We start from the raw sequence: 26810 nt of genomic DNA, 5'->3' as shown, positions 1-26810 counted from the left end.
AGAAAAGGGGAAGGATTCAAGGAAAAGAGATGTGAGAAGAGGAGAAAATGGGAAAAGAGAGAAGTAAAGAGAGGAGAAGAGAATGAAAGAGAAAAAAGAGAGGACAGAAGGTATGAGAATAGATGAGAGAAAATAAAATGAGACGGGAAAAAAGAAGAGATAGGAAAAGAAATAAGATCAGTTTGAATGGAAAAGAAGCTAAAATAAGATGAAATGAGATGAGAAAAGAACAAATATGATAAATGAACAGAAGAAAAAAGAGAAAGAAGACAGAACAGTTGAGATGGAAAAAGAAGATAGAGGTAGGATGAGATAAGAAAAGAAGAGAGAAGAGAGAAGAGATGGGATGAGATGAGATGAGATGAGATGTAATGAGATGAGATGAGATGAGAAAAGATCACAGAGGAAGACAGAAAATAAAAACAGAAGAAGAGAAACAAAGATATGTGCGAAAACAAACTGGCGAAAAAGACACGATATGAGAAAAGAAAAGAGAAAAAAGATCAGTTTGAACAGAAAAGAAGAGAAACTTAAGATGAGGGGGGAAAGATGAGATGAAGGAGAGAAGAGATGAGATGAGAAAAGAACGAAGTTGTGAAAAGAACAGTAGAAAAAAGAAGAGATAAGGAGATGGAACAGTAGAGATTAAAAATGGAGGGGGGAATGAGATGAGATGAGATGAGATGAGATGAGATGAGATGAGATGAGATGAGATGAGATGAGATGAGAAAAAAAGATAGAAAAGATGGAAGAAGAGATGGGATTGGATGAGATGAGATGAGATGAGATGAGATGAGATGAGATGAGATGAGAAAAAAAGATAGAAAAGATGGAAGAAGAGATGGGATTGGATGAGATGAGATGAGATGAGATGAGATGAGATGAGATGAGATGAGATGAGATGAGATGAGAAAAAAAGATAGAAAAGATGGAAGAAGAGATGGGATTGGATGAGATGAGATGAGATGAGATGAGATGAGATGAGATGAGATGAGATGAGATGAGATGAGATGAGATGGGAAAAGAAGAGAGAAAAGATAGAAGAAGAGATGGGATGAGATTAGATAAGATCAAAGAGCAAGACAAGAAACATACAAAGGAAGAAAAACAAAGATATGTAAGAAGACAAATGGAGATGATGAGATGAGATAAGAGAAAAAAATAGTGCTGTTTAACTGGAAAATGAGAGAAACATAAAAAGAGAGGGCTGAGAAGAGAGTAGAGATGAGATAAGAAAAGACCAAATATGTGAAGAGATAAGAAGATAGAACAGTTGAGATGAAAAAAATTGAGGTAGGATGAGATAAGATGAGATAAGAAGAGATGAGAAAGGAACAGAAAAGAGGAAATGTTGTGTGATGAATCAGATTTCATTTAGTAGACATGTTTTAAAGTTTGACCTGACTCAGCTGGTGTTTGAACATCTTAAAGAAATGATAAATCATTCTTTACGGCCTGGCTATGATCCGTTCAGCGTGTCCATCTGATTAAAGGTCCTGACACCAGGAACCAGATCTGGACACTTTGAGGAACCCTGATAATCATAAGATCGACTGTTCACCAAACGTCTCTGGTTCTGGTTCTCCTTCCTCCAGCAGACCTTCATCTTCCTAAAACTCATCCCGTGCTACGCCTTAGCGCCCTGAGTCACAGCTCCATCAGATCAGCATTAATCACGGCGTGACCCCGCTCTCAACCAGCCTCATCTAAAGCTCATTCATCCCCATTTGCCAAGCAGCTCCGCGGGCCGATAATTGGCAAAGCAAAACACACATTAAACCCAATTTGGAGGGTTTCAACTTGAAGCTCTGCAGAGACGGCCGTGCCGGGGCTGAACCTGGGTTCACTGGTCCTCTCTGGCTGTCTGAGGCTGCCGCGGGAGGGGACCGCAGAGCCTAAATCAAACCAGCGTGTGCTGTGTTTGTGTTTGCGTGTGAGAGCAAGCGAGGGGAAGGGAAAAACAGTGCACTGCCATCTCTAATAGAAACCAACTCCCAGCGTTCAAACTCCATTTGTCTCATTAACCTATTAGCCCAAAGTTTAATCGCAGGATGTCGTAAAATGATTTGGTCGATGAGTAATGACAATATTTCAGCTCGGTAATGGCCAGAACAAAGCAAAGTGAAGCTAACCCATGCACAGACGTTGTTTTTCTTCCTCACGGCACGTCTGGGCTGCAGATTTGGGCCCTTACCTCGCCATGTCGGCTGGGTAATTGTTTACTGGCGAGGTTTTTGTTGCATGAGGGCAACATCACGGCAGGATAACAAACTAATGACTAATTTCATGGCTGTTGAGTCATTTTAAAACCAGCGTCTGAGGATCGACTGTGACTAATGTGATCGCAGGTACGGTTTACACTTTGTTAGGAGCGAGGAGAGGGTATTAAGATGTTAAAGGCTCTGCAGAAATAACATCCACCTTAATTCTGTTTACCAGAGCCCACATTCCTTCACGCAGCCATGGGAGATGGCCCCTAGGTGGCAGCGTACCTCCTGCACTGTAACATCACTTCAACGACAAAAGCTCCTGAATTGTCTCCTTTTTATTTGCTCTGCAGGGCGACAGGGCTTCGTGACAGCGCATCCTAACCCGGGGTAAGTTATGATCAGCTGCGCGGCTCTCAGCCCGGCCTTTAAACAGCAGCGTGATAGGATCTGTGAGGCGCGCTGGGCGTGGATAGTGTTACTCCCATCAAAGGGGACTGAATGGGGGTGAATGGAGGATGATGTGTGTACTGCCTCTGCTTAGTGGAGGCATTTCCAGCTGGCGCCAGGGCAGAGGAAACCCACTGAGACACACAACAACACACACAGACACAGAGGTCAGCCTGGATTCACCCTCCTCCTCCTCCTCCTCTGCCCCTCACCCCGTCCACCCCTCAGCCTCTCATCTGCTCCCTCTTTTCATCCTCACTTTGTCGATTACTTTTGTCAAACTTATAAAACTTTGAGGCATAAAAGCGTCTTTGTTTTCAGAATCAGATTTGTTTCCTCGCGTAAAAAACATGTAAGATATTGAATCAGTAAATTTACAACAATAGAATGAGAAATAACAAACGCTCCAACTTTCTTTAAAAGTTGAGAAAATACGTCAACTCAAACGCACTGCAAAACTAAACTCTAAGCGAGAGTTTTATTTTCAAAAGAAATGATCTCATAAGAATAAATCTGACATATCCAGAAAAATGTCTTCAAGATATAAAATGACAAAAACTGAAGCCTGAAATTCTAGAAAAGAAAAACTTCATGTTTAAAAAAAAGCACATTAAGGCTTTTTAAAGGGGCATTACAAATATATTTTGTGACATGAATATTTTTTTTCTCATCAAAATACAACTCTTTTCTCATGACATGCTCAATTCTTTATCATATAACTGACTTTTTACCCATGACATTACTATTTTTTTAATGACATGATGACTATTTTTTCAGATAAAATGTAAAAAAAAAACCACCTCATGACATTACTTTTTTTTTTGATTTTTTTTTTTTTAAGTCTCATGACATTCTTATTTTTTTTTCTCATGGCATTACAATTTCTCATGTTACAACTATAATCTTTTTATAGTATGGCTTAGAATTATGGTTCACATTATATTTAATTTCTCATGACAGAACAAATTTTTTTCTCATCACTTTATGACACATTGCTCATGACATTATGATTTTAACGTATTTGTTTGCAACTCTTGAGCTGTGTCTGAAATGTCATACTAACGTACTACTCATACTAAGTGTGACGTCAAAAATAGTATGTAGTGCGTTCACATTAAATAGTATGAAAAGATTGTGTGAGTGAGAAATACCCGGATGTATACTATATCAGTAAAAATTTTAAGTATGGGAGGTGGGCATACTAGTCGCACTGACACGCCCCATAATGCATTGCGAGCCCCGTATTTATAAACGTAAATACAGAATGAGATGACAAGATGAGAAGCAACTGAAATGGACTTAGCTCTACAGGGAAACCTAAACGTAAGGACAAAGAAATAAAGTGCCTGAGGCGACGGACGGATCGTCTTCGGTGTCTGCGAGCAGTAAACATTTTTTAATTTTCTGAAGAGAGATTAATTCATCTTGAGACCGGTGTTAGCTAAAAATCAGCCATTAGCAAACTTCCCGTTTTCAAAATAAAAGCATCTTTTATTATCTCCTTTAAATTCTTTTGTAAATTAGGCTCTTGTTTTGGAGCGGAGCGGAAGTTTCTTCGATAGCATATTGGCGCTCTTAACAGAATGTCCGAAATGTGGAAATTAAATTTGTATCCGTGCGTTTTGTGGCCCAAATGACCACATTTTGGTTTTCTACGTGATGACTTTCTCGCCTAAAATGTTCTTAAAACTTTCAAATGTGGCGAATCAACTGAGATATTTGATAGCCTGGTGTGCTTCCATAGACTTATGTAGCTTCCAATTTTTGTCGTCGGAGGTTTTGAAATGCATCATGGGAAACTGAGTAGTATACTACAGTGTAAACTGTTGGCACTCTAATCATACTTATAGTATGTAGTATACAGTATATACACAACGACCATGTAGTATGTAGTATGTTAGTATGCCATTTCGGACACAGCCTTGGTTTTTTTTCTCATGGCATTCTGAGCTTTTTTCTCATTGCATTACAGGTTTTTTTTTTACCCATAATACAACTCTGGTATTGTTTCATTAACATTTAATAAATTCAAAGACATTTTTTTTTTGTGATAAAATGACTTCTCTTTTCAAGACATTACACCGCTTTGCTCTTTACATTTGGAGCTTTGTCGTGACATAACTTCTTTCTCATGACATTACAACCTTTATGATTTTATGACTTCAATCACGTAACATTTCCACTAAAGAACAGTCGTTATTTAATATGTTATAAAACTGTGGCTGTTAAGTTTCTTGAAATAAGAAAATCTTATGACACACATTTTTTTTCTCATGACATGAAATTTTTTCCAATATTAAAACTCTAATCTTGTTACTCAATATTTCCCATTACATTATATTTTTGTTCTCATAACAGTTTGACCTTTTAGTCCTGACATTAGACCTTTATCATGAAAACTTCTTTCTCCTCACTTTGTGATTTTTTTTCCCATGAAATTTTGACTTCTCACTCTTGACATTGGATGTGTTCTCATGACATTTTGAGTTTTTCTCATGACATTACTTTTTTTTTTCTCATCGCATTTTGACTTAAGATTAGTCTTAATTTAACATCTTAGAAAAGTGTGATGTTTAGGTTTCTTAAAATAAGTCGTCCTCATGACATCCTATTTTTTTTATAACACTACGATTCATGCAGATATTAAATCTCTTACCTTGTTACATTATTATCCATCATTTTATATATTTTTTGTTTTCATGACAGTTTGACCTTTTACACCTTTTTCATGGCAGCTTTATTTTGCAGGACATTATGACTTTTTTCTCTCATGATATTTAGTCTTTGACCCTTTACATTAGGTAATTTCTCATGACGTTACAACTTCATTCTCATGACACTATGACTTCTTTTTCTCATGACACTGTCAAACTTGTCTTATGACATGAAAAACCTTTTTTTCTCTTGACATCACATTTTTTCTTATTACATTAGAATTTCTTCCTCATGACATTTGGACTTTTTTGTCTTTACATTACAACTTAAATCTCATCGCATTTCGACTTAAGAGAAGTCATTATTTCATAACTTAGGAAAATGTGATGTTTAAGTTTCTTAAAAGTAAAAGGCTTTCTCATAACATTCTGATTTTTTCACATTAAAACTTTTTCCATCACATTTAGTCTTTTAACTCTTGACATCAAGTTTTTTTCAAGACATTATAGTTTCTTTTTCTCATGATATTGTCAAACTTTTTACATGTCATTAAAACTTTTTTTTTCTCATCACATTTAGTCTTTAATTCTTGACTGTAGATATTTTCTCATAACATTATGGTTTCTCTTCACATTTAGTCTTTTTTTAATGACATTACATGTTTTTTCTCATCACATTTAGTCTTTTAACTCTTGACTTGAGGTCTTTTTTCATGGCATTATGGTTTCCTTTTTTTCCATGACATTTTCAAACTTATCTCGTGATATTACAACTTTTTTTTTTATCACATTTAGTCTTTTAACTCTTGACTTTAGATAGTTTTTCATGACATTATAGTTTCCTTTTCTCGTGACTTTGTCAAACTTTTTTCACGTCATTAAAACTTTTTTTTTCTTATCACATTTAGTCTTTAATTCTTGACTGTAGATATTTTCTCATAACGTTATGGTTTCTCTTCACATTAGTCTTTTCTAATGACACAACATTTTTTTTCATCACATTTAGTCTTTCAACTCTTGACTTTAGATAGTTTTTTATGACGTTATAGTTTCCTTTTCTGGTGACTTTGTCAAACTTTTCTTATGACCCTGCAACTTTTTTTCTCATCACACTTTAGATATTTTCAATTGACATAGTTTCTTTTTCTCATGGCATTGTCAAACTTTTCTCATAACATTACAACTTTTTTCTAGTGAACGTGACTTATATAAAGTCTTTAAGACTTTTTTTTTTCTTTTACTAAAATTGAGACATAAAGACAGTTTCAGGATTCAGTTAGCCCATCTTAGCATCACGACTGTCCCCATTTCAATCCCTGCTCTGATTGTCACATTTTTCAGAGTTGACCTTCTCATCAAAAAAGCCCTGAGAAAGTCGTTAAACAGGAGAGTTTTGGGCTGCCCTTCACTTTCACATTAACTTTTTGATTAACGTCCAAATCTCTACTTCCACCCAACTTTTTAGCGCCACTCTGGGTTGGAATGCTGACGCTGCATCATAACTCCTCTTTAATAAGTGAGACTCAGCTCGTATCAGTTCACATCTTCGCGTCTCGCTCCAACATCTGAGTGACACCAGGACTCGCAGGAATGGACTCTGGAGGGGCAGTGGAGGCTAAACGGCTTTTGGCACGGCGTTCCCTCGCTGTCTTCAGAGGGGGGACTCAGGGGGAGAGGGGGGAGGCAGTCAGGACAAATTAAGAGCCAACCTGCTATTTTACTGTTCAGATCTGTTGATGCTATAAAGCAGGAAAATGGGGCTTGGCCGCCTTTACATGACTACTCGGCTGATTTTATGTGATTTTCCCCCGGCTCTGAATCGAAGCGTTTTTGGCACGACATGCTTTGCCTTGACCAAGCATGGGATCTGTAAATGCCCTCATAAATACTTTTTAGCACTTTATTTAGTTCCATGCCCCCGGCCAACAGCATCTAAAGTATGTCACCCAGGAACAGTGGGAGAAGAAAAGCCTGCAGGCTCAACCGGGCCTAATGTAGATTTAATTAACAAGCGCTGGCTCACACACACACACACACACACACACACACGCAGAGAGATGTGCACACAAAAACGTTGGAACACACACTGCCATAGGTTAACGATTTCATAGTCACAAAATTTTAATAGGGAAACACACACACACACACACATGCGTGCACACTCACACTCGAAGCCACACATCCCTGGGTTTGGAGCGATGGTGTGAAAATATGTGAGTGTAAATGAGATACAGACAGGCTCTCAGCAGTAAAGAGGCAGAGGATGTGGCTTGGCTTGGAGTCGCTAAACTCAACGTTTGAGGAGGAAGGAGTCATTTTTGGAATTCTGCGCATACTGATCATCTTTTAGCAGCGGAGGGTCCACGGAGCCGAGGAGTCAGAGTCAGAGTCACGTTTCAAGTGTTTTAAAAAGTCCAGCACTGAAACACGCCAACGTTTGTCTCCGGACCAGGGGCGTATTTAGAGGTTTGGGGGCCCAAGGCAAACCCAGTCAATGGGGCCCTCCATGTCCTTGTAACTCCTCTTCCTCAGAGCTAGACTGGCCTTCCCTGGGTCCACTGTCTCTTTCCCAGAATCAAGGCATGAGACAGTGCTAATCTTGTACATGCTAACTTAACGTAACTTAATGCATTTCCTCAAGTTCTGTACTTTAGTTTGATTTAGAAAAAAGTGAATCCATCATTTAGTCCACTTTGTCCTGGATTTGAAATCTTTTATGGTCCATTGACAGCTTATTTGTCCCACAGTGGGGAATTTACAGAGTAACAGGAACAAACAAGAAAGAATGAAGTGAAAAACATTACAATAGGTAAATATTGAAAAAATAATTTAGTATAGAAAAAATATGTAAATATCAAGCACAACATAAAACTGGAAAAAAATCTACTGAAAGAGGTGATATTTACAGTTACTATACTTTTTGGTACTATTCTTTTAAAGTTAATGTATTTTTATTTGACCCCCTGTCCAGTGAGTTATGTTTCCAAAAAAGAGATTTATACAATAATGTTTATCACCAACTCCAAAAGTTTGATTTAGAGAAAATGATCCTGTTTCCTGGGCTAGATAAAGTCCTTAAAATCCTAAAAGTCTGATAAGTTTATCTCAGATCTCAGAGCAACATTGGTTTTATTTCCGACTTGGTTGAAAATAAGAAAAAAAATGGTGAAAAAAGTTTTTTTTTACCACTTTCTTCCTGAATCAAATGTTCAGATGTGTTGTAACATGGAATAGCCCGTTGAATAAGAAGGGAGGGGGAGGAGCCAAAACCATCATTAAAGATTAAGACTTTTGATGGATTTTGAAGCATGTGAAGTTAGATTTAGAAAAAAGAAATGCTTTCAACTAAAGAGAACTTCATAAATCAGTTTTTAAGAGATGCTTTGGAGGCCCCTGGGAATCTTGGGGCCCCAAACAACTGCCTGTGTTTGCCTAATTGTAGCTACGCCCCTGCTCCTGACTCGTAGAAATGGTGCATAAAGAAAAACTTAGATTTTTTACGTCTTCAGCACATCTGTCGTCTCATAATGTTACATTACTTTAATATTATATCACAACTTTTAGTTTTATAAAATCACAACTTAATCATGGTAAAGATTTTATTCTCATTAGATCACAACTCTGATCTCATAATATTTCACTTTAATACTCATGACATTACGACTTTATTTTCATAACATATGCAGGAAGTCTACAACTCACTTGGTTCTCGACATTACGACGCCAATAAATATATGTTCGTAAGAAAATAGAGACGGTTTCAGAGTAACACCGCTCTGTTCGTGAGCTCCTACCCCCCATACTAGTTTTTGACGTGGATACACAGCTACACAGAGCTACCTGGTTACCAGCATCGTCCACTTTGTCTCAGGTCACATTACACATTACATAATATATTTATTTTAATTGAAAAGTCTATTTTAGTTGTCTGTACTGTTTTCTCATGAATATGAAGCACATTACATGTATTTGGATAGTTATTTAAAATTTCGGGTTATGACGCATCGTAGGAACGGAAATCGTTCAAGACTTTTTCTATATATTTGTTGGTCATGGACACCAAACTGGTTGTGTCTTCAGTGATATTTTTACTATTTTTCTCCTGTGTTTGTCTGGAGATCCTACATGTAACCATGGCTGCATTGTTTACATGTGAGATCCGCTGTTAGCAGCCTGTAGCATGTCAATGCTAACTAGTGCTAGGCCAGATGTTTCCCCACAAGGTGAGGAGAAGGAGGTGAGGACGACGTGCTGGTTCAAGAAGTGATGACATGGACCTGTCCTTCCATCCATCGTTATTGGGAACATAAGATCTATCTCCAATAAGATGGACGAGCTAGCTATAAACAAAAATCTTATTTGTGAACAGAAATTTGAATAATAAGTTTCATGACTTAATACCCATGTAGATTTATGTTATGTTTCCTCTTTGATTTTTGGAATCAGGTTGGGGCTTTTATTTTGAAGGCTGTTTGTCACAGGACACAGGAGAGAAGCAAATAGATAGGTGAGGTAAAAAGTGGTTTAATAAGGGTTAACACTGTTTTACTTTTTACTCCTCTTTGTGTTGTAAATTTGACAGTTTTGCTGTAATGTGAGGATAAATATTCACATCTTCTCAGAGTCCAAAGGCCGTTCTAGCTGGAGGAGCTACAGGATAACACCCAAGGTCAGAGAAGCATCTGAGCAATCGACTCCTACAAATTAAAATTCTGGATTATATAACCTCTACTCTGTGCCGACTCAGGTTTTCAGGATGCCTCACAGTCTGGATCAGCCAGCGGGTGTAGGCGGGTGGATGTTTATACATTAAACATTCTGTTTCCACAGTAAGATGTAAACATGACATTGAAAATGTGAATTTAATAACATCTGATCTGTGATAGTGCAGGTGTGAGAGGCAAAAGCAGACATGTGTTAGGTGGATGCAGAGATTACAAAAACACTTTCACTTATGTAAAGCTTCCAAAGCAGGAATGATAGATGGTATCAGAAAAGTCTTAAGAAGTGGATCAGGGGAGTCAAAGTTTACAGTCAGGATGATTTGTTTTTAATGACAGAGAAGAAGAAACATCCTAATCAGAGGATCCTCTACCTGACTGTCCCTCACAGCGGGGGTCAAACCTCTGAAAGCCCAGCAGAGCAACACGGCGTGAGCAGGAAACTGACTGTAACCAGCGAAAACTTCAAAAGCTCATCCGGAAGGTTCCCCCAGCTCCCCCTCCTCTCTGTTAAGCCTTTAATCACAGTTTAGTCACGCTCAGCCCTAATTAAAGACCCCTCCGATTCACAGGCGGGCGGCCCAGTCCCTGCCTGAGCAGAAAGTGGGCTCCGTGGCTCCCCCTCTCCCGCCCTCTCTGTTCCCTCTTTAGCTAACATGCGTGGCGGTGCCGGCTCGCTGCGCCGTGCCTCTGAGGAGATAATGAGTAATCCCTCTGAACGGACGGGAGTTAAGGTGTGTCGAGAGCTAACACAGCGAGTGGCCTTCAAGAGGACGACACACGTACCACTCTGAGACTGGGACGTGACACTTAAAGTTTGTCTTTCTCCACATAAACAACTAAATGAAAAATACAAAGATAACACTGCCTACCTTCAGGATGAAACCCTCCGCACAGGTGAGCGGGTCGTACCACATGGCTTTGTCCATGAGGAGGAGGAGGAGGAGGCTGATGAGGAAGGCCAGAGTGATGAGGATGAGACCGGTGATCTGAGCAACAACAAACACAGACAAAGAAAGGTCGATGAGGTCAGGTATCCTTTCAACTTTACTGATTTTATCAAACTTTTAGTTCCTGGAACTTAATGGTTCCTGTGGTTAAGGATGGGTGCTCGGTACCTTGCAATCTGCAATGATACTCAAAGGTACCAATTTTCAGTATTTTTGTCCGTATTTATGTGGTAATAGATATTAAATTGTCTAACAATGAAATCTCAAATTTTCCTATTTAACATATTTTTCTCTGTTATATAAGATTTCAATGCTGTGTTCAGGTCCAGTAGGAAAATCGTCTACTCTTCCACTCCCTTACTGTCACAGGGACGCATTAAGGTACCAAAACATGGTGGCTGCCTGTTGCAGCTCTCTCTTCTTTGTCTGTTTCTTGTAATTTCTTTGTCTCTTTTTCATCATCTTTGTATTTGGAGTGGGTCATTACTTTAAATGGCTTATTCGTTGGTCGTGGACACCAAACTTTTTTTTGTCTTCAGTGATATTTTTACCATTTTTGCTCCTGTGTTTGTCTGGAGATCCTACATGTAACCATGACTGCATTGTTTACATGTGAAATCAGCTGTTAGCAGCCTGTAGCATGTCAGTGCTAACTGGTGCTAGGCCTGATGTTTCCCACAAGGTGAGGAGAAGGAGGTGAGGACGACAACGAGCGAATAAACAAAAAAATAAATATAAAATTTGCTCAATCTTAAAAAAAAATTGAATTATTTCTCTTAATTCGTAAAAATTAAAAAAAAAAATTGAAATAAAAAATCGAAAAATCGAAAAAAAAATTGTGTAAATCACAAAAAAATATAAGCTTTATTGCAAGAGGTGATGCACTTAAATTACGATTCCCTCATTGTCTTTGTTGTTTTGTAAGACAAATTAAAAAAACGTTTATTTTAATAATGTTTTTTCAAAGCTACAAGGAGCCACTGCAAATAAGTCAAAGAGCCACATGAGGCTCCAGAGCCGCAGGTTGAAGACCCCTGCTTTAAACCATTATGATCTTCAAATATCAAAATGGTGTTGCTATTTCAGCAGCTTCATTTTAGCACACAAGTCTAACCAGCTGCTGAACAAGCCCTAAGTTGCAATTAAAAAGGACAACACGAAAAAAATAAAAAATTAAAAAATTAAAGAGGGGGTATTCTGCTTTAAAGAGGGGTATGGCGGTTTCGTCCCATATTTCAAACATACATATTATGTAACAATATTGGATGTTCTGACTAAACATGTCCAGGTTTTTGAAACTTCTACAAATCCACATTGTAGAAATCCCTGAATCTGTCTGTAAACTGTAAACTGGAGGTTCTCCTAACTGGCTCATGGTACATTGGAGGAGTGGGCCTTGAACACCATGTCTGCCACTGAAAGGCCTCCAGAAGAACGTTTTGCCTCTTTTGGTGTCAATGCAGTAACAAATACATTTCTCCTTTAAGGAATTTTCCCACGGGTCCAAATAGTCGAGGACTTAGGGTAATTTAAAGAACACAAGTAAAATGGGAGCAGGAAACACTAAATTAACCTCCAGAGGCCTATATCACGAAGGTCAACTTATCCGCGGTAACTCACACCTATCCAGGATTGAGTAACCGTAACAATGGCAATCAGGATAAGCGATAGCACGACGCGAGTTATCAACACGGTAACTCAACCCAGGATTGACTCATCAAGAGCCGTGAACGCGCACGGAAAAGAGGAGGGCTCAGAGGCAGATGACCAATCACACTCAAGCGACTAAGAAAACTCCGTACGTCACCGCTGAAGAGCAGAGGCTGATGATGCAGCAATACGAGGAGGAGAGAAGCAATAACTCGGTAAGGGGGAACACGGTAGCAGCGGCCAACCGCAGGCAAAATGCATGGCAACGCATAGCGGACTGTGAAAATGTTACTCATCAGTGGCTCAGTATGATAGTGATCACACTTCTAAATCTCATAAAATAATAAATGCTACTGTGCAAATGACTTGCGTTTATACCAATGATCATGTCATTCTCCCAGATGTAATCCCTCTGGAGTCAGAAGAACATGGGAGTAGACAAAAAACAAGAACATCATCATGTCTGATAAGTCTGTTTCAAGCAGTGGAGATTGCTCTAAGACTACAAGAGAAGCTCAGCTTCCTCTAAAATGTTCCCAAAAAAGTGTTGATATGTTCTGCTGTGTGAACATCTCATTGATAAAATCTGAGCTAGAATTCCTTCATCTTTAGTTCAGAATCAGCTCCTATCACAGGTAACTGGCTCCACCTCCTTCTCATTCATCCTGGGAACGCTATGAATTAATCCCTAAGTTACGTGAGGGCAGCAGCCACTCGATGCACAATGTCTGTGGGACAGTCAGTGCACCGCTCCTGCTGGTTGCACGGGCAATATACGGCTCTAATATTTCACAGAGGTAGAGCAGTCCGGGCTGTGAGAACCTATAACTCTCATACAGGGAATCGTCGCTTTGATCGAGTGGATCTGATCGATCTTTAACACCCTTTCTCTTCGTAAAGCTCTTCTTACAACTTGTGCGGCTCTGTCCACCAGGTTCGGGAGAAAAGGGCAGGCCACTGTTTCTGAGAAGCCGATTGGCCAGTGGGAGGGGCTTCTTATAGGATCAGATTCAACCTCCAACCTATCCTGCTCCAGAGCAGGATATCCGTTCAGAGTAGGTCACCATGGTGATCTAATCGAGAGTTAACCCTGAAGTTATCTCGCTAAGACACTAATCCTGCTTCCTGATATAGGCCTCTGGTGTCTGCAAAGCTCGTTCAGTGTTTTTCAAAACACCTCTGCCAACCCAACGCCCTCTGGAGGCAGACCTTGGTGATTGAGGCCCGCACCTCCAACATGAAATAAAACAGTTAGGAGATGCTTATGTGATGACATTATTATTTCAGCAATAAGTCAAGAAGAAGATGTCGTGAAGCTAACCCATTTTAATCTAAAGGTTTCACAGTCAAATCATTAGTAAGTTTCATTTCTGTGTCTTCTGCTGTTAAAGCCTTTGTCTTCAATCCACGCTGGCAGTCTGCAGTAAACAAGTTTCATCATTTGAATGATTCATCTTTTCTTTCCCAGCTCGGCCTCTTCCTGTTTCACTCCTATCACCAAAGTGTGAATGTAACACGGCGCGAACACGGCGTCGCTCTGGTCTGATGATTCTATTTTCTGGCTTCGATCAAACGATCACACAGGAAAGAAGCGAGAATCCACTCATCTCATTCACAGAGCGCAACACAACACCTTCACTCAGCCCAGGGACCCCACGGGGCCCCACTGACGCCACTGACTCACAATGATACATGCAGCGGGAGGCCGGGGCTGCGGCGTGTAATCCCTGATGTACAGGAAATGTGTCTGAGAGAGAGATACGGGAGCTTTAACTGAGGCCATTAGCTCCGTCCACTGAGGGGACAAAGTTTGAGGCCTTCCTGTTCAGAAACTTTGGAGCCAAACTCAGATCCTGCTCTGTGGTGAGTGGGAGCTCCTCCTTGATTCCCCCCCCACGGCGTGAGTGAAGTGTGGGTACCATGAATCATCCTGAGTCTATGATTAACAAATGAGCCGGTTGTTGCTGTCACACTCTGAGAATCAGAGCTGCAAATGGATAACATCTACTTTAACACATCTGGATCTGTGTGTCCTCCCTGACAGGACGGGGGGGGGGGGGAAGATTCATAATTAAATAAATAAAAACATTTTGAAATAAATAACAGTTCAATAAATAAGAAATACATAATATGGCAATTAAATTGTGAAATAAGGAAATGTTATTATGAAATAGGTTTTATTATTCTTCAATGTTGAATTATTATGTTAATGTTACGACCCAGGCTAGGGGTGCTGGGAAATAACATACCTGACTTCTCCTGTCTCACCACCAGAGCGTCTCAACACAGAAACGGAGAAAGGAAACAGAATCAAGTTTGCAGTCTTAACCAAGATTTAATTCTTTTTAAAGGTTTTTTTCACTTGGTTACCTCAGGGAGGAACAGCAAACCAACAAAGAAACAAACAAAATCACTCTGGTAAATCAAAACACCTTACCTAGCACTAGAGTTAAAAAAAAAAAAAAAAAACATACACTCCCTGGGACTTTCTCCCTGAACATAAAAACATGTAGTGTGTCCCAAATCGCATACTTCCATACTGTGTACTCAAAATTTTCAAATTGAGTGTACTAAGCTTACTACATACTCACTGGCTTAGAGCGCGAATTTTGAGGGTGTAGTGCTGTCCCAAATCGCATACTGCCGAGCGCCGTACTTACCGGGAATGACGACATGATGTCGACCTCTTCTTCTTCTACGTCTAATTGTGACCGGCTTCCAGCGCGTTTCCGCCAAACACCGCCACTATTTGCCCGCAAATTTTCAAAGCCTTTTCAATAGTATATTAAACACAGCTAATAACATGATCAGCGGTGTAGAGTTTATTAATGGGGGTCGGTGCAGCTGACTGAGGCTACTGAGAGAGCTACCGGGGCGCTGTGGCAGTTAAAATACATCCACAAATTAAATGTCTGAGTGGTGCTTCTGGTCATGTACTCACTGTGCAGGGTCTAACCCGCTTGTTATTATATTTACCTGGTTCACCGGGTAATGCTAGGGCCCCAGTAACTGTTAGCCCAATGAGCTTTGGCATTTGAGATAGCTGTTAGCTCAACTAGCATTAGCATAGCCCAGTGTTTTCAATCCTGGTCCTGGGGACCCCCTGCCCTGCATGTTTTAGATGTTACCTCACTCCAGCACACCTGGTTCAAATGAATGGCTCGTTATCAGGCTGGAGCAGAGCTTGGTGACGAGCTGATCATTTGAATCAGGTGTGTTGGAGTCGGGAACATCTAAAACATGCAGGGCAGGGGGTCCCCAGGACCAGGATTGAGAAACACTGGCATAGCCTATCATTCGCGGAACAAAACAAACAAAAACAAGTTACACCACATACACAACGTCAACAGCTGATGGTGCTTGGTGGAAACAACACGTGTAAAAAACAACATCAATAAGTTACATTTATATATTGCTGCCAGAGGATGAAATGAGTGCGTTAAGTGTCCACAGCTGCATACTCAAAATCCGGGACGATTTGAGTACATCATCCTGGTACTTTTGCATACTCATTTCTCGCATACTATGCATACTGTTTTTCATTTTGACGCAGTATACTCAAAATTTTGAGTATTTGAGTATGGAAATATGCGATTTGGGACGCACTATTAGTGATGGGTCCGGCAACACCGATGTGTCGGCGCATGCGTTGAGCTCATAGAGCCTGTGTCGGTGAGCGTATCGCTTTAAGAAGGTCACGTGACCGGTACTGGAACTGTTTCGAAGTGAAACTGACGCGCCAAACCATCTTTAAGCGCATCTGTCAACGAGATGTGTCGGCCAAACAAATCTCTGATCCGATCTGACGTGATCATCGTGAAATCCGTCAATAATTATGGCACAGAAAAGAAAGGTTTCCGCCGTGTGGGACCATTTTGATGTCATGACGGAAAATAAGGTATTTGTTTTAACATCCTTGTTTCATCCTGTTCCTCTCAGAGTTTCCACTTGATCTATCTGAATTCAAAAAAATTTCAAATCGACTCTTAGTTTGCTATTAATATTATTTTCTGCAGGTTAAATGTCGCATTTGTTCGACAGAACTATCTTATTTAAATAAAAGCACATCTTCAGTGCTGAGGCATCAAGGCCAGGCATGAGAGTGAAGTCCCTGATACACCGGGATAAAGTCAGGTGCACAGCCACTCTAAAACGTACACACAGTTGCTTTATTGATAAGTAATTATTATCAATTTATTCTTGACTTCTTTTTTAACCATTAAGCCTCCAGAAAGCAGATGCTTGATGAGGCTGTTTTGAACTTCATCCTGAAGGACTGCCAGCCCCTCAGCATTGTAGAGTGTGAAGGGTTCAGGGAACTGGTTCAGGTCCTTGAGCCCTCAAAGGACTGAATTTCAGGACTTTGGAAGAAAGTTTTTTTTTTCATAAAAATTTGTAAAAGAAAAACTCCCAGTCCACAAGCATCCTCATTCACAACACGTTCACTGAGATTTTCACGTTATGACACATGTTCACATTATTTATTGACTGTATCTGCAAATATCAGAGATAATTCAAACTTAGATGAAGAAAGGAAATAATACAATATTAAATACAATGACTTAAATTATATTATTGTATATACTAGGTCATTATATCAGTGTCAGTTGAGTATGTTTACTAGGTTGCCTGTAGGGATTTTTAAAGTCTAGCAGGTGTCAGTATTCAGTGACACAGTATCAACACAGTGTCAATACAGTTTGGCAATGTGTCGAAACTCTTCATGACGCCTCATCTACCCATCACTAAATAAAACTTTATTTTACTAACTCAAAAAACATCAAACCAAACTCAACAAACTCTAACAAAAACAAAAACACTAGAAAACTCACATGAAGCACTGGGAAACACAGGAGGCACGAAGACACAGCGACAGCAACAATGAACCCACACCAAGCACACAGAACACAGAGACTATATACACAGGGTAATTAACCACAGGTGCAGAACAAGACACAGGTGAAACACATGAGGAGCAATCAACCAGGAGGGAGACACAAGGGGTGGATCCGAATAGTCCTTCCTAAGTCCTTTCCTATCCACTTTACCTTAACCCCGATAATAAACGTCACAGGGTCAAGGGAAGGAGGGGAAAGATGAGAGGAAAGGAGAACTGCGGCCAAAGAGGAATTCGACTGCACTTTTACTCTGATGTAATATTTATGTGACAACAATTACTTGTGACGTAGGTAAGCCACAACGAACTACAATGTTTGAAAAATGAACTACAAGAAGCACATTTGTCCTCTGCCTAATCTCACAGGGTGGTTTCACCGGTTATCATCAACAATCCATGATCAGAGGATTTACCTGTGACGGTGTTTTGTCTTTGGTCATACAGTGTGTGTGAGCTTGGTGAGAGCATCTATAAATGTTGAGTCTGAAGCCTGATAACACAAGAGGACTGTGGATAATACAGCAGACTGTCAGAAACACTACACCCCCTGTTTCATTCACATCATTCATTACAAACATTGTTTGAATTCATTATATTTGAATATTGTAAAAGTCCTCATTTCTCCTTCTTTTACTGATTTTAATAAATGTTATTACTTCTATCACTAGTGACTCATTGTTTCAGTTCGGAAATGCAACCAAACGTTTCGGGTTATAAATCTTTTTGACGTTCATACAACGTGAACACAATAAACACATTCAGGCAGACACATGATGGTAAATGTTAGAAAAGCAACAGTCTCTCACATTATTTCCGTCCCTTCTCCATTGTAAGTTTCCGTAAACTTTCGGCAGTAGTCGTATCTATACGTCACGTGCAGCAAGGCATTATGGGGCGTTTCCTTCTCCTTTCCTTTTGAAAAGGATGGTCCGGTGTTTCCTAAGCTAAAGGAGATATTAAAGGAAGCAACGACCCTCCTTTCCTTAACTTTTAGAGAATTCAAACAGCACTTATCATGGCGACGCTTAAATGTTTCCAGGTCATTTCTTCAGTTTGGAAGGTTCCTTATCAAAAAAAGACTATTCAAATGCACCCAGAGACATATGATGAGGAGGAGCTGAAACATGACACACTTTCTTCGAGGTTCACACCAAAAAGGATGGGCCATCAGCTGATTGGGGTCATGTGACTTTGGAGCAAACCATTGCTGATTTATGGTTTTTTTCAATGTTTCCAAAAGAGGCACGAGCTGCAGAAACAGAGCGTGTTACAGCTGTGCAGTGACTTTACGCTGAAAAAGAGACATGAATGGTCTGAGTATCTTGTCCTGAGTCGGATATTTTGCTTTTTATCTCTTTCACAACATTCAATAGAATGGAATAAATTATAAATATTTTTTTGACTCATTTAAACATATATGAATTGAAGTTCTACAAAAATGAAGACAAAATACAGAAACAGAGTGGATGTTGTGCTCAACACGTGTGTTGTTGTCTCATCTTCACATGACTGGAATACAATTCTGAAAAGCAAGCAGGCTGACCCGTCGGAGTAAAAAATGTACGAACTTTCAGAGTGTAAGCAAACAAAGCTGTAATGCATTCGTCAAATATGTCTCTGAGGCATGTTAGCTGGTACAAAAGATGAAAGATGGCACACAGAAACATCAATAAAGAACTTTTTTTTTTTTATCTTTGCACATATTCTGTCAACTGATTTACAGATTGGGTCGCCATAATTTGTTCCCCCCAAAAAGCCACCACACACCTACGGGAGTCGTCTGCAGGTTGGAGGTTCTCACGGGATTTCGAAGAAGCTCGATACTTCAGGAAAAAAAATTACTCCTAAAAACAGGAGGAAAAAAATTACCACGAAAACCAGAAAAATATAACAAAAAACAAACCAATAAAAAAAAAAATAATCAGAAAAACAAAATTAATCACCGCAAAAAAATACTCATAAAAACAGAAAAAAATATAACAAAAAACAAACCAATAAAAAATATTAATCAGAAAAACAAAATGAATTACCACAAAAAACTTACTTATAAAAACAGAAAAAATTAAAGCTGCAAGCAGCGATGAACGGGCCCTCGCCCTGTGTGCGCCAGTCTGAGCTTGTGCTAGTCGCCACATGCGCCCGTTCAAGGCTTGCCAAGTGGAGCGTGTCCCAGCTACCGCATGAGCAGCGAAATGTGGCTCAGCCAAAAGCCATAGGTCCAGGCACGAGGGCTAATCCTGAAACTTTTGATGCCTATAGCTCTCAGTAGCTGGACAGGCTGCAGATATGAGCCCCCTGGTGGCGCTGTGGAGCATTGGTGTTAGTGCAACCAGTGATAGAAATGCACTGAGGCTGTGAAACTGAACCTCTGTGTGCATTTTGGCCCTGATCCAACACTGCACAAGAGAGAAATGAAGATTTTAATGAAGCAGCCAAAAGGGTCAACTTTGACCGTCATTTGTGGCCACGCCCATTGACGTAGCAAAAATCCGTTTGGAACGTATCATTGTCCGTGTGTGAAGATTACACAAGCCAAGTTTGGAGTGGATCTGATGAAAAACCAAGGAATTGTTCCATTTGTCTGAGGCTAAAAATCATCAGAATCCGATGTTTACGGGCAAATTGCGAACTTCCTGTTCGGAATTGACTATGGTCATAATAATATTTTTTGTAGGTCTTGGCATGCTTGTTATGCCTAACAAATTTCAGACCTGTAGCTTAAAGTAGCCGGGGAGTCAAAAATTTTGAGCCCCTGGGTGGCGCTATGGAGCATTTCTATTAATGCAACTAATGATAGAAATGGAATCAGGCTGTGACAGTGAACTTGTGTGTGAACATTGGTCTTGATCCAACATTGTACAGGAGAGCTATTAAGATTTGAAAAAAGTGGAAAAATGGTAAACTTTGACGGTCATTTATGGCCCCGCCCAAAAAAATTATAACAATCTTTTAATAACTTTTTGTCTTTAATATGTGTTGTTCACACTGGCCAAGTTTGGAGTTGATCTGTGAAAAAACCTAGGACTAGTTCGTTCAAATACGTACCCTATGAACGCATTTTTTGCCAATTTCAGGCCATTGCCACTAGGGGGCGCTGTACTTTCTGGTGAAAATAATTACATGGCTGCGTCCGGGACTCAACACTGAGTATGTGTGTCAGTTTTCGTGCATATAGGAAAAAGTTGAAAAAATGCCGAACTTTGAGCACATGTCATAGCCACGCCCATCAAGATAGAAACAATCTTTTAATAACTTTTAATCTTCACTGTGGATTGTATACACATGCCAAGTTTGGAGTTGATGCGTCAAAAACCCTAGGACAAGTTCGTTCAAATACGTTTCCCCAAAACCGCTAAATCACGATATTTAGGTGCAATTAGCTAAGTTCGTGTTCGGAATTCTCAAAAGTCGTAAGAGACTTTTTTGTTTGGCTGGGCATGCTTGGTATGTGTGCAAAATTTCAGGGCTGTAGCTCAATGTCGGCCCAGGGGCTGCAGTTTTAAGCCACTAGGGGGCGCTATGGAGCGTTCATTTTTGTGCAAGCACTGGAATCACGCAATTTTCGCACATTCAGAATTTTGGGTATACGCGCGTTCGCGTTTTCGCCAAGCGAAAGGCACGCAATTTGGGGTTAAAGAGGCACAGAGAAAGAATAATAATAATCGCAAGGGTTTCAAGAGGGCTTTCGCCCCCGGTTCCCGGGGCTCGGGCCCTAATTAAAGCTGCGAGCAGCGTTGAACGGGCCTTCGCCCTGTGTGCGCCAGTCGGAGCGTGTCGCAGCCGCCACATGTGCTTGCCCAATGCCTGCCAATAGGAGCATGTCCCAGCTGCCGCATGAGCAGCGAATTGTGGCTCAGCCACCGCCACATTAGCTGCAAAATGTGGCTCAGCCTAGAGCCATAGGTTTAGGCACGTTCCAACGGAGCATCTTGTGAGTGGTACATTCAGATGCTGTGGAGTGATCTAGAGGCTTCATTGATGTCCAGTGAGTTTACCTGTTTTATAAAGAACAAGCGTTGTGTATGAAGATTTTTTCTGATTTCACCAAGAAGCAGATACAGCTATAGCTGCGGAGCTTCAGCCATGTCAGTAACACTGACAGCCTGCATGTGTTGAGAGGAGTTTGCCCTGTTCAAAGTCTTACACCTGCAACACAATGGGGTAAGGGTGTTTATGCAGTCTAGCTGTGCTGGTAATTGAGAGAACAGTGGTAAAACTCCTGGAAAAAACACCAGGATGCTACAACAGGGTCACAGATCATTTTGTTGTAAAGGAATGGAGGCTAGAATTTATGTTTAAATAAAGAAACAACTTTATGAAGTGCTATGTAGCACTAATGTAAGTGCAACCAGTGATGGAAATGCACTGAAGCTGTGACACAGAGCCTCTGTGTGCATGTGTGTATGAGGATCAAACCTGGTACTGAATGGCAGTCAGTGTCCCTCTGGTGAGCACATGGAGGGGTATGCAGCCCTCTGACAAAAAATGTTAACCCACAGCATTTATGATTCACTGTCAAACAGGTTCTGCAATCAATGTTGCAGACAGCAGAATGTCTCCACAGTGTTTCCATAACATTGCCTGCATGTCCCAACTGCCGCATGAGCAACAAAATCTGGCTCAGCCAGAAGCCATAGGTCTAGGCATGAGAGTTGAGCCCAAAACTTATGATGCCCATAGCTTAAAGTAGCTGGACATGCTGCAGATATGAGCCCCCTGGTGGCGCTATGGAGCATAAATGTTAGTGCATCCAGTGATAGAAATGCACTGAGGCTTTGACACTGAACCTCTGTGTGCATTTTGGCCCTGATCCAACACTGTACTAGATAACCATTAAGGTTTTAATGAAACAGTTAAAATCGTCAACTTTGATCCTCATTTGTGGCCACGACCATTCACGTAGCAAAAATCCGTTTGGAACATATCAATGTCAGTGAGTGTAGTATAAACATGCCAAGTTTGGAGTTGATCTGATGAAAAACCAAGGAATTGTTCCATTTCATCTGAGGCAAAAAATTGTCAAAATCCGATGTTAATGGCTAAATAGCGGACTTCCTGTTTTGAATTCACCATGGTCATAATAGAGTTTTTTGTAGGCATTGGCATGAATGTTATACCCACCAAATTTCAGGCCTGTAGCTCAATGCGGCCAGGGGGACAAAAATTTAGAGCCCCTTGGTGGCGCTATGGAGCATTAACTTTAATTTGAATAATGATAGAAATACAATCAGGCTGTGACAGTGAACATGTGTGTGAATTGTTGTCCTGTTCCAACATTGTACAGGAGAGCTATTAAGATTTTCAAAAAGTTGCAAAATGGCCAACTTTGACGGTCATTTGTGGCCACGCCCACAAATATTATAACAATGTTTTAATACATTTTTATCTTTTATATGTGTTGTTCACACAGGCCAAGTTTGGCATTGATCGGATGAAAAACCAAGGAATTGTTCCATTTAGTCTGAGGCTAAAAATCGTAAAAATCCGAGGTTTATGTCCAAATTTCGAACTTCCTGTTCGGAATTGACTATGGTCATAATACAATTTTTTGTAGGTCTTGGCATGATTGTTATGCGTACCAAATTTTAGGCCTGTAGCTCAAAGTAGTCGGGAAGCCAAAATTTTCAGCCCCTTGGTGGCGCTATGGAGCATTAATGTTAAGGCAACTAATGATAGAAATGGAATCAGGATCAGACAGTGAACGTGTGTGTGAATTTTTGTCCTGATCAAACATTGTACAGGGGAATTATTAAGATTTTCAAAAAGTGGAAAAATGGCCAACTTTGACGGTCATTTGTGACCACGCCCAAAAATATGAAAACAATCTTTTAATAACTTTTTGTCTTTCACATGTGTTGTTCACACAGGCCAAGTTTGGAGTTGATCTGAGAAAAAACCTAGGACTAGTTCGTTCAAATACGTACCCTATACATGTAATTTTTCCAATTTCAGGCCTTTGCCAGTAGGGGGCGCTGTACTTTTTTGAGGAAATAATTACATGGCTGTGTCCGGGAGGCAACACTGAACATGTGTGTCCGTTTTGGTGTATATCGGAGAAAGTTGAGGAAATGCCGAACTTTGAGCCCACGTCGTAGCCACGCCCATCAAGATAAAAACAATCTTTTAATAACTTTTAATCCTCACTGTGGATTGTATACATATGCCAAGTTTGGAGTTGATAAGTCAAAAACCCTAGGACAAGTTCGTTCAAATACGTAGGCCAAAATCGCTAAATTTCGAAGTTTAGGTGCAAATAGCGAAGTTCGTGTTCAGAAATCACACAACTCATAAGAGACTTTTTTGTACGTGTGGGCATGCTTGTGCTGTGTGCAAAATTTCAGGGCTGTAGCTCAATGTCGGCCCAGGGGCTGCAGTTTTAAGCCACTAGGGGGCGCTATGGAGCGTTCATTTTTGTGCAAGTTGCAAATTCATAAATTTTTTGGGGCATGTAATTTTTGGGTACACGTCTGTTCGCGTTTTCGCCAAGCGTCTGCGCGCAATTTGGGGTTAATGCGGCAGAAAGAAACATAAATAATTAAAGCTGCGAGCAGCGATGAACGGGCCCTCGCCCTGTGTGTGCCAGTCGGGGTATGTCGCAGCCACCACACGTGCTTGGCAAATGCCTGCTCCAATGCCTGCCAATAGGAGCATGTCCATGCTGCCACATGAGCAACGAAGTGTGGCTCAGCCAAAAGCCATAGGTCTAGGCACAAGGGCTAAGCCCTTAACTTTTGATGCCTGTAGCTCAAAGTAGCTGGACATGCTGCAGATATGAGCCCCCCGGTGGCGCTGTGTAGCATTGATGTTATTGCAAGCAGTGACAGAAATGCACTGAGGCTGTGACACTGAACCTCTGTGTGCCTTGTGGCCCTGATCCAACACTGTTCTAGTGGATATTAAGATTGTAATGAAGCAGCCATAATGGTCAAATTTGACGGCGCGGGGTTAGCCAGACTTGACTCTTTGCAGTGTGTGACAAATTAGAGCCCTTGTGTCTTTTACGCATACACATTAAATTGACACTCTAATGGTGGATTTGCTAATGGAAATGATCAGTTTTTATATAGCACATTTCACACACATCCACACAACACTGATTAACAGTTGGCGTAATTCAGGGTTCAGAGTCTTGATCAAGGACACTTTGTCATGTGTCTGTTAGATTTTTATTGAAACATTCCAGTTGGGAGCATTTTTACTCAATCACTCATTCACAGTTTGGGAGAGAAGTTAATTAGTATAGTATACTTAATCAGTCATTGTAGTAAGTATAATATATTTTAGATAAGTCTTATTTGAATGTAATATTAATTTACTTATGTGTTGTGCTTTTTTGGAAGAAATAAGGGTCGTAACATAGTCCATGGGCATCATCTCTCAAAAATGTTGTAATTGCCTGGTGTGTAAAAACAAAACAAAAGATAAGAAAACAAAACAAAAGAAAATTAAAATTGCAGATCATGTTACCTCCAACACTTTTTTTAAATGAGTAGGAATATGATAGGGCTTCATTCAAAATATTTGCCAAAAAATCTATTTTTGGCAGTAATTCCTGTGTTATCTGTACATGCATCATCCCCCTGTGCGGGAGAGAGCGTCGTTTATAAGAAATAGAATACAAGCATAATTACTGTAACAACAGCTTACTCTAGGTGAGCTGCTGTAACATCAGGTTTTGGGTTATGGAAACATACTACCCAGCATTGTGAAGCAGTATTGTGCTCCTCTGTGCTTGTTGGTCCTCATCACATTGGCTGTGCAAGATGTCATTAATGTAAACTGAGCATGTGTGTCACTTCTGAAGCGTGAGCTGTTCACATCACAGTCTGCAATCAGGCCACATTTACAGGTTTAATGTGAACAGCCAAATACAAAAATCAGATTTGAGCAATAAAGCAGAATTTAGCATTAAGGGCTGCAATGTGAATATAGTCATGAGGTGCATACTCAGTGGGCAGTAGGTTTTGTTTTTGAGCTTCAAGGCCATGTAATCTGTTACGTTATCACTTAAATCCTTGCCTCAGTTTTTCCAAAGTCACTGTCTCCATTTTTAATGGCATGAATTAGATCCTGCACAGCGTATACAACACCCTCTGTGCTGGTGGCATTCTGTTTTGGATAAAGATGGTTGATTGAAAAAGTAAGATTTTTGAGCATATATTTTTGAACCAAATTTGCAGAATAGTGTCTGCAAACTGTAATCTGTACTCATTATCCTAAAAGGCAATAGTTCACACCTACACAGGCAGCAGCACAATGCAGAAGCTGTCCCCATAGAAACTGACCAAACCTGTTTTTCCCTATAGACATGGGACGATCTATTTAGATAGCCTATTGTACCCTGTACTTATCACCTTAAAAGGGAGTACTTGAACCCAGACACGCCTGACCACTTTATCTGTCTCTGGAAATGCAGCAGCTGTCCTCTTAGAAATTGATGAAATCACTTTTTGTTAGCACAGGCCAGTGTTGTGTAGTACAAAAAGTAAAAAACTAAAGAAATGAAGAAAAACTGGCTGACTAAATGTGAAAGTAAATAAAGTAAATGGGAAAAAAGAGCATTCAATGTGTTAACATGAATCTGTTTAGTTTTCAATTATATTCATCACACTTAAAAAAATATGATTTGGAACAGAAACAGACTGCTGAGGGCTCACAGTATGACATGCTGACATTTCGGGAGATGAAAATATGCCTCAACATCAAGTTGTCCAAACACCTGAAAACTCACAAGAAATGTAATCTTTGAAACAGCGTTAGGTCGGGCATGTTCAGTCGCTATTTTATACATTCCTGTGTTATTGCAGTCATCAGAGCTGACTCCAAAAGCAGCAATGCATCAAGATATTTGGAGAAAGGCAAAAAGTATAAATAAATGAAAAACAAATTCAAGAAATGACTTAAATATAAAACAAACATGCTTACTAAATAGAGATAATTTTCACTTTGAAATGTGTTGAACACACTGATCACTTTTAAATAGTGCAATGAGAAAGAATAGATTTAATTATAGTTTAAAGTCTAAACAATGTAATAGAAAACACATTTATTTTTTATTTATTACTATAGTTCTGAAAGACATGTAATCTTTATCAGCATAGTGAAGCATGCATAAATGTGGGTAAAGTCCATTGTGCTGATTAATGTTGAACTGTCTGTTTTTGCTGCTACATTCACCCAGTGTTGTAGAATTACAGCACAGACATAACATGCTGACAGTGACATTTAATGAATATATTTTTTAATTAAAAAATTGTTCATACTAGATAAGCTGTGAATCT

This window comes from Halichoeres trimaculatus, unplaced genomic scaffold, assembly GCF_033239565.1.
Source record: "Halichoeres trimaculatus isolate MK-OKI-2021-1 unplaced genomic scaffold, fHalTri1.1 fHalTri1_scaffold_2, whole genome shotgun sequence".
Taxonomy (NCBI): domain Eukaryota; kingdom Metazoa; phylum Chordata; class Actinopteri; order Labriformes; family Labridae; genus Halichoeres; species Halichoeres trimaculatus.
This window is presented reverse-complemented; position numbering follows the sequence as displayed.